Raw genomic sequence first — 17964 nt, 5'->3', positions numbered from 1 at the left:
CAATTCAACCACTTTTAGATTGTGAACATTACTCGATATAAAAGAATAGAATGTGGCTAAAGAAAATTGTTAAATTCCAAAGAAAAATTGTTTTTAACACACAATAACAAAAAAAGGTGGCCCCCACACAAAGTGCAGCAAGAAAAAAAGTTTTTCGCTGCCCACGAAACGTCTACTTTGTAAGAAAAACTTATTATTATTATTATTATTATTATTTTTTTAAGCGCATCAACAGCTGAGGTTATTAGCGCTCGGAGCTTTTATCAGTGCACTGCCGGCCTCCTGACAGTGTTCTCTCGTTACAGACAACACTGTCCATCACCGGACAGTGAGCTGTAAGAAGCTCCTAGGAAGAGAAAATCTAAGGGTTAGCAGCTGGATTCGAACCCGGGACCTCCGCGTGGGAATCGAGTACTTATTATTATTATTATTTTTTTTTTATGATTTAAGGCGCGTCAACCTCTAATGTTATTGGCGCTCGGAGCTTTTTTCAGTGCACTGCCGGCCTCCGGACAGTATTCTCTCGTTACAGTCAACACTGTCCATCACCGGACGGTGAGCTGTAAAAAGCTCCTAGGAAGAGAAAATCTAGGGGTCAGCAGCTGGATTCGAACCCGAATCCATAAAATTATGGCCGTTCTATATATCCCACTGTGAACCACATATTGATATGGAATTTTGTTCTCTTATACACTTTGTTTTTCTCAATTATAAACTATAGTTATTTTGTGCACTGATCTATAATTTTAGAAGATATAAAGCAGTGGTTTTTAACCGGTGTTCCGCGAATATGGTCCAAGTGTTCCGCGAAATTTCAATTTTAAATGTATTGAAATTTAGAAACTTAGGAAAGATACGAAAACAAAAAATTGTTCCTTTTTTTTAATTTGAATTTAATTTTAAGTTCTTGCTAAATACCGAATTTCAAATTATTTAATGTTAGTGTTCCGCGAGAAAAATATATACATATAATTGTGTTCCGCGTCTATGAAAAGGTTAAGAACCACTGCTCTAGAGTGTTAAATGCCATATCCATTGATGGAGAGCAATATACTGGGACGATAACTAGGAACTATTACTAAACTGTGAAGAGAACCATTTATGACTAATGCGGAAATCTACCAGGTGTTTTCGATTTATATGTGTAATCTGTTTCACTCGTTAGCGAACATTTCTATTTTCTCTCTGTTTATTCTTTTTTTTTGCTTTCCCTTTACGAGGGTCGTTTGAAAAGTCCGTGTAAAAATAAAAACTACTTAATTTTTTGGGGTAAACCTTTTTTATTTTTCAACATGGTCTCCTTTTAGGCTTATACACTTCGTCCAACACTGCTCTAGTTTGTTGTTGTTTGTTTTATTCCCTTCCGAATAATAGGATTTGTCCAAGTCTGAAAAATAGCCATTCGTTTCTGCAATCACCTCCTCGTTTGAATAAAATCTTTTTCCCGCCAGCCATTTCTTCATATTGGGGAACAAATAGTAGTCCGAGGGAGCCAAGTCTGGAGAATAGGGGGATGTGAAACGAGTTGGAACCCTATTTCCATTAATTTTGCGACCACAACTGCTGAGGTGTGAGCTGGTGCGTTGTCGTGATGGAAAAGGACTTTTTTGTGGGCCAATCGTGGGTGTTTTTCTTGCAGCTCGGTTTTCAAACGGTCCAATAACGATGAATAATATGCACCTGTAATAGTTTTACCCTTTTCCAGATAGTCGATGAGGATTATTCCTTGCGAATCCCAAAAGACAGTCGCCATAATCTTTCCGGCCGAAGGAACGGTCTTCGCCTTTTTTGGCGCAGATTCCCCCTTGGTAACCCATTGTTTAGATTGTTCTTTGGTCTCAGGAGTGTAGTGATGTATCCATGTTTCATCCACAGTGACGGAAACGACGCTTAAAGTCCTGCGGATTCTTCTGGAACAGCTGCAAACCGTCCTTGCAACACTTCACACGATTTCGTTTTTGGTCAAGCGTGAGCAATCGCGGCACCCATCTTGCGGATAGCTTTGTCATGTCTAAATGTTGATGCAAAATATTATGTACCCATTCATTCGAGATGCCCACAGCACTAGCAATCTCACGCACCTTCACTCTTCTGTCATCCATCACCATATCATGGATTTTATCAATGATTTCTGGAGTAGTAACCTCAACAGGGCGTCCAGAACGTTCAGCGTCACTTGTGCCCATATGGCCACTCCGAAAATTTTGAAACCACTTATAAACTGTTCTAATCGAAGGTGCAGAGTCACCACAATGTTTATCAAGCTTCTCTTTAGTCTGCTGAGGCGTTTTGCCTTTCATAAAGTAGTGTTTAATCAACACACGAAATTCTTTTTCGTCTATTTTTTGAAAATCACTCGACTTCCTCGATTCAAACGAATGCCAAACACAAAGAAATAGACCGAGATTGTTTATATGAGGGATAGTATAAATAATTGATAAAATAAAAGCCTCAAGAAGCTCTAATTTGAGTTTCCTTATGGTTTCCATGTTTTCAACCGAAAATTGCATAAATGGAATAAATATGAGAGATAAAATTCAGAATGTGAGTGCGGCGAAGAATTTATTTTTTACAAAATGTACCTATTTAATATTAAAACAAAAAATCGTAAGCAACCAGAACTGAGAGTTTAATTTGGATACCGTCTCGCTTCTGCTTCATTTCCATCTATTTTTTTTAAGCCAAGTAATACATCTTTTTTTTCTGTGGGACCTTATTATTGGAACAATTTCGTGGCTGGGTACTATGTTTTACCCAAGGTTGCCATTTCCGTAAGATTTATCACTTCAGACAGAAAACTTCTCCGACTATTAACAGAATATGTTCAATTAGCCGTACTCTACATGATGTTCAGAAGCTGACGAAGCATTATTCATAAACTTACACCCCAGCAAGCCTAACTCCGTTTCTTTTAATTTCTGTTAATTCCATTTTCAAAATTGGGACTGATTTTCTGTTTATCTCTAGAATTATTGATTATTAGGAGATTTATTTTGATAAATTGAACTAATGAAAACAATGGAAAAAGTCAGACCAACTGTTGTGAACAACCCTGACCTCCGAAGCAAAAGAATGTATAAAAGATAAACAATATACTGTAACTAGACTATACTAGATACTGTAACTAGACAATAAACCACTAGAGCGACATTCATTTTATAACTGATACAAACTCTATCCTTCTCAGACAAAGTATACTAGAGCAAAGAGATTAACCGCTTCTAACAAAACAAAGCAAGACCACAAAGCCACGTTCAAGTCCTCATAATCGAATATTTCAATTTTGAGATTTACTCTCAACCGTCTAACACAGCTGATTCGAGTATCTCTGATCGCCCATTCTTTCAACGCGGTAAACTATTTAAAAAATATGTTGGTGGTAAAAAGGTTTATAGTTTTGCTTTTTTACCATCAAAGAGCGTAGAATTGTTGATTCAATCTAATCGAATCCAGGATAGAAGATCCATTAGAACGTTGAATATGCTCACAAATAAAAAAAAAAAACCACTTCAGCTCTGTATCATTTAAGAACGCCAGCGTAGAAGCAAGGCGAAGATTCAGAACCACCAATTCGATTCCAAACCTTAGGAATTGTTTACGAGCACAATTCAAATAAAGTGGAAAGGAGTTTTGTGCCGATGATCACATTTCCTTCACAGCGGTTGAGCGGCTAGTTCCAGCCTAATCTTCCTTAGCTTGACTTTCGTTCTATCGAGGAGTTTGAACGAGTCTTGCCCTCATCCCCATCATACATCTAAAGTACTTCCGCAAGTTATTTTAAAGGTAATTTAATAAACGTCCTCTAGGTTGCTCTATTCTTTTTAACAAGATCTGTCAACACCCACTCAAAATTAGAGAAATAAATCTTGAATTCCGCTTTCTGGTCACATTTGATAATAAATAATTTTTATTTGTCTTAAGCTGAAGCAATTTCCTGGATGCGTTCTATCCAAACAGAAAAAGGGCAGATAATAGAAATGCCATGTATGTGACTTACTAAGTACATTCTATTCTCTTTCCATTGCAATCTACTTCCAGCCAAGTCCTCTTCCAATATCTTCTTTTCTTCAGTTCAGTCTCAATTATGAGAAGTATATTATCGTATTTTTCTTCTCAGATGAATGGAAGCAATCTTTTTCTGCTGGCAACCATTAATTTCTACTGTTTTTTTTTTTACAGTAATATCTTCCTCTGTTTTAATTATTTTTGTTTATTAGAGCGAAGAGCATTATTACTTTGTATTAGGAGCGTAATAAAGAAACTGAATCTATACTTTCCTAGTTTTCCCAAGTAGCTGAATGAAAAGTGTATATTTTCTTCTCTCTTCCTTACAAGTTGGGAAAAGTTTCGTCCTGAAATCGCTAATTTGAGTGCGCAACTAATTAATTGGTAAGTTAGTGGAATTAAGGAGATCAATAACTAAGATTTAATCTTTATTAATGTCCACTCATTACGCGAATCTTATCGTTAACTTGATCTGCCATTCCTGATTCAACAAATTTATTTATGATAGCTTATGTTGTAAGCATTCACAGCTGAAATATTAAAATTTTCCTGCTTTAAAAAGTGTAGTTACTTTAAAAAAAAAAAATCTGAACAAGATAGAAAAGTTTTGGCAGCTCAGTTTATAAATTTTGAAAGTGTGAACACAACTGAGTTATTTTCTTTTTTAAAGTATTTCTTGTCACAGTTGTAAAGAACAAAACTGGTTGGATTATTAAAGAACAAAAGGGCCAGTAACTGGGATGGGTCAAAGTGTCTGGTACATCTCTGTCCATTAATTCTTCAAGCCGCCCTCCTAACTGGAGATATGGTCTTGACACAACGCATATTTCTTCCTTGTCGCGTATTTCTTCATATTCTCTCTGATAGAAGACAAACTTCACAGTGGTGGCTCTTTTTTTTAATAAATAAATAAAATCTGGAGAATAATATATTCACAGATAGGGACAATCCCATCTTTTACCAAGACTGACTGTCCACCAAATCCAATTCATCTCAGTTCTGGATTTCTTTCTTTGTTTATTTTATAGTCTTTCAACTGTGCATTGGACATGCCAAACAAATTCTTCATAACTTTTTTCTTGTTTTACAAACAAGGAAAAGGATGATAAAAATGTAATCTAAACATCTCTCTGAATTTTCTAATATTCACAACAACGTCAGATACCAACAGCTCTATTTCACTTTTATAGAGTTGAGGAGATCTACATTTATTTAGACGTGGAAGGCCATTTTGAGAAAAGAGTTAGATGAGGAGCATGAGCGATTATCCCGATTTTGCTGTATTGAAATTTAAATTCCTTTACATCGTTAAGAGATAGACAGAATTAAGTAAAATAAATAGTAAAAAATAGTGAATTTAGCTAATTAATAAAATTCTTGACCCAAATTAGACCCTGCTCGGTAAAAAGTCGAATGAAGACGTAAATAAAACGGTATCACGAATTCAGGCGTAAATTTAAAGGACATCTTCAAAATGTGAGTCTTGCACAAATTTCCCTTGGAGTTAGGGAATTGTTCGATCCAAAGAACATATCCTGGCTTGTATTCATGTTCTTTGAGCAGCTGTAAAAAGTAGCTACTCATTATAAATGTGTTTTCTAGGTGATATTACTTAATAGCTCCGCGCAATAAAAACATTAATGTGAAATAATTGCACAGCTAATTACTAAAACTATTTAGAAATGGAACTTTGAGGCAAGCTTTACGTTATCTTTTCCTCAAATCCCAAGCTTCAATGAAGTTCCTTGGTGAAATGTTTAAGATAAAAGTGACAGACATTTCAAATGAAGTGCGTACCCAAAAATTTGTGAATGGAACTTATTTTTAAGAAAATTATCCTGATAAATCTATCTCCAAAAAATGACACTTCCTTTGAACGTTTTTCCAATAATTTTTTTTTTTTGAATTTCTTATTAATTTATTCAAATATTTTTTTTTTTTTTTACCCTACGCCTTCACGGTCAATGGCTACTTCGGCCATGCGACGTCTGGCAGCCCAATATAAATATATAAAAATAAAATATAGGGGGTGATGTTAGTCGCCTACTCGTGATGCCCCCTGTTCTCGCTGAACGACTGACAAGTGTCGACGATGCAGCCCAATTTATTCAGATATTAGAACTTGTAAGCTGTAAATGTACCCAAAAGCTGCAAAATCTTCTTGGAATGTTCGCATCGACCGTTAGGAAATATTAGAATCCTTTATATCTCCCCAAGGATTGTGCCCACACGTTTTTTTTTTTTAAATGCCTTTGGCGTCAACAATGCCTGGTGAGGTAGCACTTATTTTACCCATTTTAAGGCAACCTCAGATCTCTTCCGGTTATAATATATCAGATCTTCGCCAGCTTCAATCCAGAGAGTTTAGCACTGGATTCTCACTATTTCCTGAACTCCTCCTGAAGGGACCTCATCTTCTTAAAGGATTTGGGCATACAAGATGAGTGCTCAATGCCTTGCGAAAGTACCAAAATGAAATTCTATTGGGTGGAACTCGGGTGTTAGCACCATAATAAATAATAAAATGACACATGTTCAGGTAGGCCTCCTCCCCGCACTAAATCCTAAAATTATCCAAGAAAATTAAAATATGAACATATTATGCACTATATTATATTATATCGTATGCACGTCATGTGTACAATGAGTTTAGAAGTTGAGGAAAATTTTTGGTGACTTTTCGATTAAAATTCCATATTAGTCTGATTTTCTGTTATTGTTCTCTAGAACGTACTAACATGACGTCAAAATTACCATTTCCTGCGACACCTGATAATTAAAAATCCACGCTATATGCTGCCAAAATTGCAATATTTTCTCTCATAAAAAGAGAGGGCATCTAATTAGTCTCTCTTTACAGGTTATCCATTAGGAGGTTGCCCATTGTTTGTGTCTAAATTTCTCCCAACAGATACCATTGATAAAGAGATTGAAGCTGGAAACTGTAGCTAGTCCAGCTCATTGATGGCTCAATGAGTTCAATGAAACAATAGCTAAAGTTTCAAGATTAGCTCATTGTGAGAAGAGGAGTGAGTTGATAAGTTTAATGTTCCAACTGAGAAACTGAGTCTAGAATATTATTAAAATAAGGGTTACCCCATGTGGAAGTACAAAGAAATTTAATTTCCTAAAAGTGTTATTTTATCGTTATGCTAATGTTCATTTTCCATAAAATATAACTACAATTATGCGTAAATAAAAAGTGTGGAAAATAAATAAGATAGCGGTAACCGGATCCCTGAGGTACAATAACCCTGGGTGAAAGTACCCTCTACACAACTTTGTCCCTTCTTTGGATAAAAAGACAGAAAAAGAAAGGGAGCCACCAAGCAAAAAGGAGGATAAAGTCGGACTTTACAGAGGGACGTGCCTTCCCTAAATCTCTCTTTCTCCAAAGAGGTCACGTGGCCTAACGAGCAAGACCAGGTCAAGGGGTTGAAAAGGGGAACACATAGAAGAAGGTTAACCTAAATTATATCCGCTTTTCCAGCGACGGCCACCATCTCCATCCATTCTTGGACTAGAGTTTGTGTGAGTGATCCTTCTTCCTTTGCTTTGCTTCTTAGCCCCTTGTTTTTATTTCTGTGTGTGTGTGTGCACATAGGTGGAAAGTGGGTGCCCCTTCTAATGTTCTCATTCAAAATTCATATATATTGTAGAACAACTCGGGTAATCATTATCAAAAATTTAAATTTAATTAAGCATTTTGTTATTACCTATTTTTTTAAAATTGTCAGCACCAAAATCCTTGAAGAAGAACAGCATTATTTAAAAAAAATGAATATAACACTTTTAAACATGGAAAGTGCTTATTATTAGACTAAACTAAGGTACTCATTGAATATGCTTTTTGGAGATATGCCACCGTCTTTCAGGCCGAGGTTTTTGCCATTAAAACCTGCGCTGGGGAAAATCTGCGAATGAATCTTAGAAATAGCGAGATTTGTATTTTTTCGGACAGTCAAGCGGCACTGAAGGCCCTCTCTTCCTTCAGAACTACCTCTCCCTTGTGATCAGTTGGCCAGGAATGGAGCTAGTACTCCCTTCATTGGCCCAGAAACAGTCCTGGGGCTCACTAGGGGTGCAGTTCGTGAGGCACTCAGAGATTGGATCTGGAGAAAACATGAAATGTACTGGGTGATGCTTCCTGGGGTCAAACACAGCAAGAGGGTTATGCCCTTGTTGTGAAAACAAAGAACCAAAGTGACTCTAGGTTTGGGCAGGTATCAAATCACTCTGATTACAGGCCTATTCACAGGGCACGGAAGGTTCAGGAAGCATCTGCACAAGGTAGGGCTTATTAGCTCGGAATCGATGTGAAGATTGTGCCAGGAAGAGGAAGAAACGGCCTCTCACCTCTTATTCGATTGCTTTGCAAACGAGAGACTGCGCTACGAAATCTTTGGTACCTTGAGACCAGAGGAGATTGTAGCGCAGAAGGAACTGGTAGGGAAAGCCCTCAACCTTCTTAGAAGGGGAGGTTTCACCTACTAGACTTAAGGACTCTTGGTGGCTGCGGTGCCGTGGGGCATGGGTGCATGGGTCCCGTATAAATCTAATCTATTATTAGACTAGGAAGGAAGACCAAAAAGAGAAATGCGACTCTGATGAATCATATTTTCATTGTTCATTAGTGATCACAACTTTAGGCGATAATGGGCTACTAAATCTATCACCTCTGCCCTATTATAAGGCCCTTTATGTAAGTGCTAGGCTTGGAAGTTTAAAGAAACTTATTGGTGGCAATAGGAAAAGGAATTAAGTTTCAAAGTCTTAAGAAGTCTGTGAAGTTTGCGAGCCTGCAAAACAGTAGAAGCCTTCTACAAGTGGAACTCGAATTCCTCTACTCATGATTCTACTCACCTGAAGATGGATGAAATTAGAAATCAATCCGGATGACAGCCTAACAAAAACATGATGTGCGCATAAAAACGATATTGACCACCATTGCGCATCTACAAACATGGAGTTCAATAAATCAAAAATTATTTTTAGCCGGAAAGAATATCGACTTCTTCAGTAGAAGTGTAATGTAGGTTGCTTGCTTAAATTTTTTAGAAGCTATCCGAGTTGGATTAGAAGCATCTGACGGTAGTCTGACGTGAGACTAGGGATACATCATACTTCGCAATGAACATCTGTTAAAGATTCATACCGTAGGTTTTATTGACAGAGAGGCAATAAATTTTTAACTTATTTTTCTATTATTATTATTTTTGGTTATTATTAATTACAGGTAATTAAATTCCCAAGAAAACTATAGGGACATAAGAGATGGAATGTTCAGCAAAACTGAAATTATTTTACGACTTCCTCTTTGAAAGAGAAGGCACTTACTAAAAAGGCCATCTGTAAAAATAGCAGACCTGTCTCTTAATTAGTACTGAATAGAAACAGGAAGTGACAGGCCGAAAGAAAGCCTTGCATGTAGAAGCTGGGTCTTTCTAAAAACTTTCTTTTTTTTTTAGAAAGGTCCTCTTGAGTTTCAAAAAGACGTTAATTAGTTGGTTTCATTTTCATGTGTTTAGAGAGAAGTTTTAATTGAAAAATAGCAGTTCTAAATTAATTATACTAGAAACCTTTTTTTTAAGTTATAGTTATTTATCAACTACTAATTGAACAAATTGAATATTTAGATTTAGAATTCAGGAAGAAATTGGTTGGCTGAAAGCGCATCATCAGAAGATAAGAATAGATCCTAGAGAATTGCCAGAGCTACCACAAAACCATGGTTTAACATGACGATAAACTTTATTTCTATTTTTTGGTATGAATAATGGAATAAATACAAACTTACTAATTAAGCAAATACATCGTTAGTGGGTAAAACTGGGATTGGAAATTAGTAACAAGCTCCACTAAATGTTCAGATACGAGGGTCGTTTGAAAAGTCCGTGCAAAGTCAGAGAGATAGCACTACTGGCGCGTATCGAGGTTATGTTTAGTTTAGTAGCATCTCTTGGAAGAACACACACCAAGTTTCAGCCAGATCGGTCTATTTCTTTGTGTTTGGCATTCGTTTGAATCGAGGAAGTCGAGTGATTTTCAAAAAATGGACGAAAAAGAATTTCGTGTGTTGATTAAACACTACTTTATGAAAGGCAAAACGCCTCAGGAGACTAAAGAGAAGCTTGATAAACATTATGGTGACTCTGCACCTTCGATTAGAACAGTTTATAAGTGGTTTCAAAATTTTCGGAGTGGCCATATGGGCACAAGTGACGCTGAACGTTCTGGACGCCCTGTTGAGGTTACTACTCCAGAAACCATTGATAAAATCCATGATATGGTGATGGATGACAGAAGAGTGAAGGTGCGTGAGATTGCTAGTGCTGTGGGCATCTCGAATGAACGGGTACATAATATTTTGCATCAACATTTGGACATGACAAAGCTATCCGCAAGATGGGTGCCGCGATTGCTCACGCTTGACCAAAAACGAAATCGTGTGAAGTGTTGCAAGGACGGTTTGCAGCTGTTCCAGAAGAATCCGCAAGACTTTAAGCGTCGTCTCGTCACTGTGGATGAAACATGGATACATCACTACACTCCTGAGACCAAAGAACAATCTAAACAATGGGTTACCAAGGGGGAATCTGCGCCAAAAAAAAAGGCGAAGACCGTTCCTTCGGCCGGAAAGATTATGGCGACTGTCTTTTGGGATTCGCAAGGAATAATCCTCATCGACTATCTGGAAAAGGGTAAAACTATTACAGGTGCATATTATTCATCGTTATTGGACCGTTTGAAAACCGAGCTGCAAGAAAAACGCCCACGATTGGCCCACAAAAAAGTCCTTTTCCATCACGACCACGCACCAGCTCACACCTCAGCAGTTGTGGTCGCAAAATTAATGGAAATAGGGTTCCAACTCGTTTCACATCCCCCCCATTCTCCAGTCTTGGCTCTCTCGGACTACTATTTGTTCCCCAATATGAAGAAATGGCTGGCGGGAAAAAGATTTTATTCAAACGAGGAGGTGATTGCAGAAACGAATGGCTATTTTTCAGACTTGTACAAATCCTATTATTCGGAAGGGATCAACAAACTAGAGCAGCGTTGGACGAAGTGTATAAGCCTAAAAGGAGACTATGTTGAAAAATAAAAAAGGTTTACCCCCAAAAATTAAGTAGTTTTTATTTTTGCACGGACTTTTCAAACGACCCTCGTACTTTAAAAATTTAAAACAACAAAGAACACAATGAGAATTGGTACAAATTCTGTGTAAATATAGATTTAATATTTAATTTCGAAAAATTTTCGCAATTCGCCATTTTTTTTTTTGTTTTGTTGGTCTTAAGAAGTATGTTTAACTATAATTTTTTTCTATTCTATTTTCCTTATCGATTTAACCGCCCAGCTAACAGATTTTTCTTCGCCAGTTAAAAAATTGCAACAGTTAGAAAACCTCTAGAGTAAAGAAACACATTTTATTCGGTATTTTGGAATATTTAAAGCAGAAAAGGAAAGTGGCCTGCCATTGAACTCGTCACCATCATGATGGAATGGTAGAGCCCTGTTTTATAGCGCTCTAATTCCGTATGGAGTTCTCTCAGTGTATGATAGTCTGCCGAACAAATGGACTGGAGACAGTCACTTCAACACTTTGGGAACAACGAATCTAAAGTTTACATAAAAACAACGACTATTTTGTTTTTGCAATATAAAGTAAACGTTAGACATACGTTTAGGTTGCAAGGATGCTTATGGCAAAAATAAGTTGTCAAAAATACCATAAACCCAAAAATTCAAAAATATCATAAAGCTTCCTCATACATCATACGATTTACATCGTTAGAAAGATTCTAACAACATATTTGTAAGTCCAACTGTATTTTCAATGTACAAATAGACGAACAACTCAATGGTAATTTAAAGCATCACACTCTAACCCAACGTACACTCAAAAATATTATGCCATCTTATATTTTTATCTTTGATACAGTTTATACGTTTTTTTGCTTGCTCTATATAATGTAATAATATTCCTTTGAACGATATATATCTTACTTATAAGAAACACAACCAAGACAAATCGCTATCCAGTGTGACCGTTAGATCAGAACAGCAGATTCTTCTACTATTGAATTATTTATCTCGTTACTAAAGAGGTACTCTCTGAGGAAAGATGAACGAGAATTTGATGTATATAAAACTATCCATCCCCAACACAATGTTTAAAGTTAGTTTTTATCAGAATGGTGAATAAATTAGAAAAAAATGGATTTTTTTTTCGGTTTATTGCATCTCGATAGTTGTAAGTGTATGCAATCAAATTGAGGTCCACTGAATCCGAAAAATATGATTTTTAGAAAATGGCGTGTTTCAGGTTATCGTTCAAAATAATAATTAAAAAAAAATATCATTTTACTGAATCATTATTTTCTTTTCACCTAGTTGAGATTTAACGAAAACGATTTTCTTTTAACTTGGTAAAGAGATCGGAAACTCGGACTCAGAACGCGGTGGAGTTCCTCGAGATGTTCTTGGAAGTGTCAGCTATTTTCATTAGATTTTGTACCAGTCCGTCGTAGATGCAGTGGAATGCAGCAGAAACACCAGCTGATTTCCTTGGTTATGTTCTTACAGCATCTACTATTTAATCCCTGAATTCATAGAGTAAATCTAATAATCACCGATCTTCTGAAGAAAGGTTTCAAGGGCGGTATACGGGATTGAGACAAAGGGATCGTTGAGGTACGCAGACATGACTGCCTTTAAGAGGGGTATCTAGGGAGGCATAGATCATTGACCGCAATGGGTAAAGTAATGGCAAAGAGCGACAAATAAATGTCTATCTACATGAAACAAGGAAAAAGAAGAATATTTTTTGGGCGAAACACAAAAGATGTAACGTTCTTGGTACTTGGTAGGGTTCAAGAGGAATCATACTCCGATCAACGTGGGGTATCCTCGAACGACTTTCAGCATCATGCCACTTTAAATGGAATCAATTATTATAGGATGAAAAAATTAATGCCAGTTTCAGTCGATATAAACTTTATTCTGCCGAGCTTTCGATCTAGGGTGACTAGGTCATCTTCAGGGCTGTGGAACATATTTACAGTGTGTTAACAATTATATTACCAATTAATTATATTTCAATGAATATGTATAATGTAACGAAAATTTAACACTCAAATGTACATGAAAATGTAACACTGACTTTCTTACAACCAAACACAATCCCACACAGACCGATCACATTCAGTCCATGAATAGACAAGACAGAAGACACACCAACCCTCTAATGATGTAAAACAGTACATTGTAAATTAGTTAAATATTTTTGTAAATTTTCGTTACATTATACATATTCATTTTAATATAATTATTGTTAACAATCTGTAAATATGTTCCACAGCCCTGAAGATGACCTAGTCCCTAGGTCGAAAGTTCGGCATAATAAAGTTTATAATGGACTGAAACTGGCATTTATTTCTTCATCCTATTGAAACTATGATTCAGTCACCAAAAATAATGAACAGTAATCAATTATTATAGTTGATTCCCTGGTAACAATCATCATACATATGGAAGGTGTTGTTGACCCTTAATCGCCTGACCTCATGCTTCCGTACATTTCTTGATCACATGCTCTGTATGAGTTATGTTTTTTCTTCAAACTTATCTTGGACCTTCACAGGTTCTTTAGAATGATGTTGGCATAGTCTAGCACTACGCTACACTATAGTATCTTCACTGTAACTAAACTACTCAAAAGTTGCTAAGGAATTTATAAATAACATCAAATATAATTAACTTGCACAATGTTTTGATGTTTATCTCGTTATTTTGGCATTCAATATTTGTTTATATTAAGGAATTAATGCACTTGTTAGTCGTACAAAGGTTAATTCATTTTGATAAACCACAAAAACAAACATTGCTAATTTTGTCCTTTAAAATGATTCAGTATTCTAATGCATTTGAAAGTGAATGAACTTTTTTTTTCTTCTCAGTTCTAATTTTTATCATGGAAAGAAGACCTCTAAGTGATGAAAGGGCAAATTTAATTGTCCAGTTTCATTTACAGGGCCCTTCTCAGCTTGAAATTGCTAATGCTTTGAACATTGCGCCAAGTGTTGTTTGCCGAGCATTGCAAAGTTACCGCGAGTTTGGAACTGCACAAAGACGCCATGGCGGTGGGAATTTTCGAAGAACCACTGAAAGAGAAGACCGCCTAGTGAGGATGAATTCCCGCAGAAACCCTTTTTTGACCGCCCGACAGTTACAAAATCGTCTTTTTGAATCCTCTGGGACTCAAGTATCTGATCAAACGATTAGAAATCGATTGAGAGAGGTTGGTTTGCGTTCGTATCGCCCAGTTAGAAGGCCCTCTTTGGATACTCGGCACAGAAGAGCAAGATTGGAATGGGTAAACTCTAGGTTGAGGGAGAACCAAAACTGGGAATATGTATTGTTTAGTGACGAGTCAAGATTCTGTTTATCGAGTAATAGCAGACGTTTGCGAGTGTGGAGAAGGCCAAACACTCGTTTTGAGCCACAATTCATCCAACCGGTAACAGCACACCGCGGTGGCGGTGTCATGGTGGTGGGGTGGAATTACTCTCAACAATCGTACTGAACTACACATCATTCAGGGCACTTTAAATGGGATCAGATACAGAGATGACATTATTCGGGGGTTTGTCTCAGACTTCCGAGACAATATTGGGCCACAATTTGTTTTTCTCGACGACAATGCCCGCCCTTACCGCGCCAGATGTGTTCTTGAAGAAATTCGCCGTCTCGGCATTACCCACTTACCACTGCCAGCACTATCACCAGACCTAAACCCAATAGAGCACATTTGGGGACAATTTACAGAGACGACTAAATAACCATCAGCCCCAACCCAGGAACACCGGAGAGCTTGCTAACGTTTTAACGTTGCTATGGGAAGAAATTCCGCAAGAAGAAATAGCTGCCGTTATTTTGAGTATGGCAAACCGTTGTTCAGCTGTTCAGAGAGTAAGAGGAGGCTACACCAGGTACTGAAAAACTATTAATTGGATTAACAAAATAAAAATTGTGGAAAAACCAGTGGAGATGTTTTCCACAATTTGTTAGGCGACACTCACGGCTTTTGTTAAATCCTGTTTTATCTTCGTTTTTAAAAATTTTATTTCTGAAAGATAATGTGATATTAAAAGACAAATGAAGCAACTTTTATTTAAAAGAAAATATAACTCTTTCTGTCTTTTTTTGATCTTTTTATTGCAATTTCTTAGCAACTTTTGAGTATTTTACTTGATCTTTAGGTTTTATTTGAAAAAATAAAAATTCTGCAAAAGTGTTTGTTTAATATTAAAACTTGCCCCCACCATTTCATTCGCAGCTCCAAAAAATTGGGTTGTTCAAAAAAAGGTTCGATTAAAGGTCTTACTCATGACCTAAAGCAAGGAACCTAATAAAAATATATTACTGTAAAATGGAGAATAAAGACTACACAGCAAGACTACAGTTTATATTTTTTTAAACATTATTATTAATATTTTGAAATAGAACTTTGGAAAGTATAATAGCGTGCCAGAGATGGAAGCCGAGTTTGAAAAAGATGGCGATATGGGTAGTTATGACGTAGTGGGAGGGGGGATGACTGTTATGGAAAAAAAGTCATCCCCCCTGGGGTAAAGGGTTGGAAATAAATGGAAACATATTACTCCCAGAGAGTCGCACAGTAAATATAATCTGAATACTGTCTGCATATACCTAACTCACTCACTAGGTACTTACCCATTACCTCTAATTTTCTATATAGACCCAGATACCCAGGGGACGGTCAGTGTTTCTACTTTATATCTTCCCACTTCAACTCTATTCAATTTTTTTTATATATATGCTACTGTTCTTTTTATTCTTTGTTTTCATTTATTTTTCTTCTCATGCAGCATTCTAAATATTGACGTAGCTGACGGAAATTTCAAATACTTGAGCAACCATTGAATTAAGTAGAAGATTCCAGTGGATAAACAAATACTAGCCGGTCTGGACTTTTTTTTAAGGCTTCAGTGATGTTATAGGAGAAGAAGAGCCGTTAGAAAAATAATACGAGCGAGGAAACCTTAAAAAAAATAAGGGAAATTGTTAAATGTACCTGGATAATATTGCTGTCTTTTATCTCCTGATCGGTTGCAGACTTCCTCTCATCATCAGAGGGTAGATTAAACAGTTTGGTGTAGAGAACACGACTTCACTTGTGTTACCTACCCACCCTACATGAGCAGACTAAGTGAGGGAGGTTACATACTGTTAATGCGTGTTATTCAATATGTTAATGAATCGTAAAACTTTTTGTAAAAATAACAAAATAAATTAAATAATAATAATAAAATAATGAATACAAAAAATAATGTAATCTAGTGCTTGTTATGAGTGTTTGGTCATAGTTAATTTTTAGAATTGCTAAGTTTGAGTTCTATTAAATATTTAAATAGAAGTATGAAGTCCCAGCAACTTTAAAAAACCACCGTCATATTTGCTTAGCTCCGAGTTACCAAAAATTGCGCTATTCAATAAGACTATATAGTATCGTCTAACTAAACCGCTCTATCGTACCCATTTTATTTTAATTCCTAAATAATGTAATTCTTATTAAACTTATTAAGTGCATTCCTTAATAAAATGAATGAAATACATATACGATAAACATGAATGCAAATTCGAACTTGTTCTACAGTAACAATAACTAAATAGAACAGATAGAAAGATGATAGTAGAGAAAAGATTTTATTTCGCCGCAGTGTGTTCACAACTCAAGAATTCTCAATTACATTTCCTTTTTTTCTGAACGCTTTCCACTGGACACACACAGAACTTCATTTGGATCCAGCACTTCCATTCAGAAAGATTCTCCAACTTATTTCATGACAATAGAAGAAGATCAGCTTGCAGATCTTTCGCTAGATAACCAATCGGTGGTAGGGTACTTTTCTGCAGGATTTTATCGGAATTTTTAGAAGTGCTTGGAGAACGAATTTCCAGGCTTGGAAGGCTTGTCTATCCTATTCCTTTAGCGATTCTTGCGAAAGGAACTGATTTTTTAAACATTACTTTTTACTCTGGCACAATAATACATGTGAACATTAAGTTCCTAGTGAAGCATTCAATACTGCAATACTCTAAAAAGCATTCATTCACGACAATAATCACTGCATTCCAAATAAATACATTCACACTGATCAATCATTTAATCATATCTAAACAAACTCATTAATATTTTATACTATCCAATAATTGATGGAAATTGGATACATTGAAACCAATTTTTTAATCAATAATATAATCCCAAGTACTTGGGACAATCTAAATTTTATTTTAGATTTTGATGTCTTTAAAATAAAATTACTTGATCTCTTGATAAGAGAATCATTTTTCAGGGCATCCTTCAAGTGTTGGGAACACTATTCTGACGCCTACTAGGTTGGTTGGAAGGACATTCTATGACAACATGCTGTACTGGAACAATTGTACGTTGCACATGTTTTGCCTAGGCCAAGAAAGTGTTCCAAATTAAGAATAAATCACCTTAATTAGCTGCTACTTGCTAATTCCAAAAATGATTAGCGATTACATAAATTTTGTTACTACATTTCTTCCCGTTTTTCTAAATTTACCACAGGATATCCTGTTTAAGTTGACAACTTTTAATATTAAAATAGTTCTGATGCACAAATCACCTTCATTCTATTGCTGGTTGTAAAATGAGAATTAATGGCAAAATGCCTGCTAGTTAGATTTAAACTGATGCACAGTTAATTGTCGTAATTTTTGAATGCACTGAATGCAATCCGACTGTTCTTTCAAACGATATTAGAGGCTTTGGAACATTATTACGAAGAAAGAGAATTCAGTTAGGCATAAAATGGTGAAAGAACCCTTCAGTAAGTATGAAAACATTTACCGTGCAATTTTCAAGAAATAACGCCTTCTCTTAGTAGCATGCTACACTCTCAG

General features: G+C 36.1%; 2 long non-coding RNA genes across 2 annotated transcripts in view; both read left to right on the top strand.

The window, feature by feature from the left end:
• The window catches only part of LOC141450857 (uncharacterized), an 89056-nt gene that overhangs the window by 60249 nt on the left and 10843 nt on the right, over positions 1-17964 (top strand). The window lies entirely within an intron of this gene.
• Positions 10-16255, top strand: LOC141450855 (uncharacterized). Its single transcript, XR_012456361.1, has 3 exons — positions 10-179; positions 9642-9772; positions 15900-16255. It is a non-coding gene; the product is annotated as an uncharacterized lncRNA (long non-coding RNA).

This window comes from Rhodnius prolixus, unplaced genomic scaffold (genome assembly GCF_049639745.1).
Source record: "Rhodnius prolixus isolate KJV_2025 unplaced genomic scaffold, Rpr scaffold_8, whole genome shotgun sequence".
NCBI classification, from domain to species: domain Eukaryota; kingdom Metazoa; phylum Arthropoda; class Insecta; order Hemiptera; family Reduviidae; genus Rhodnius; species Rhodnius prolixus.
This window is presented reverse-complemented; position numbering and strand designations above follow the sequence as displayed.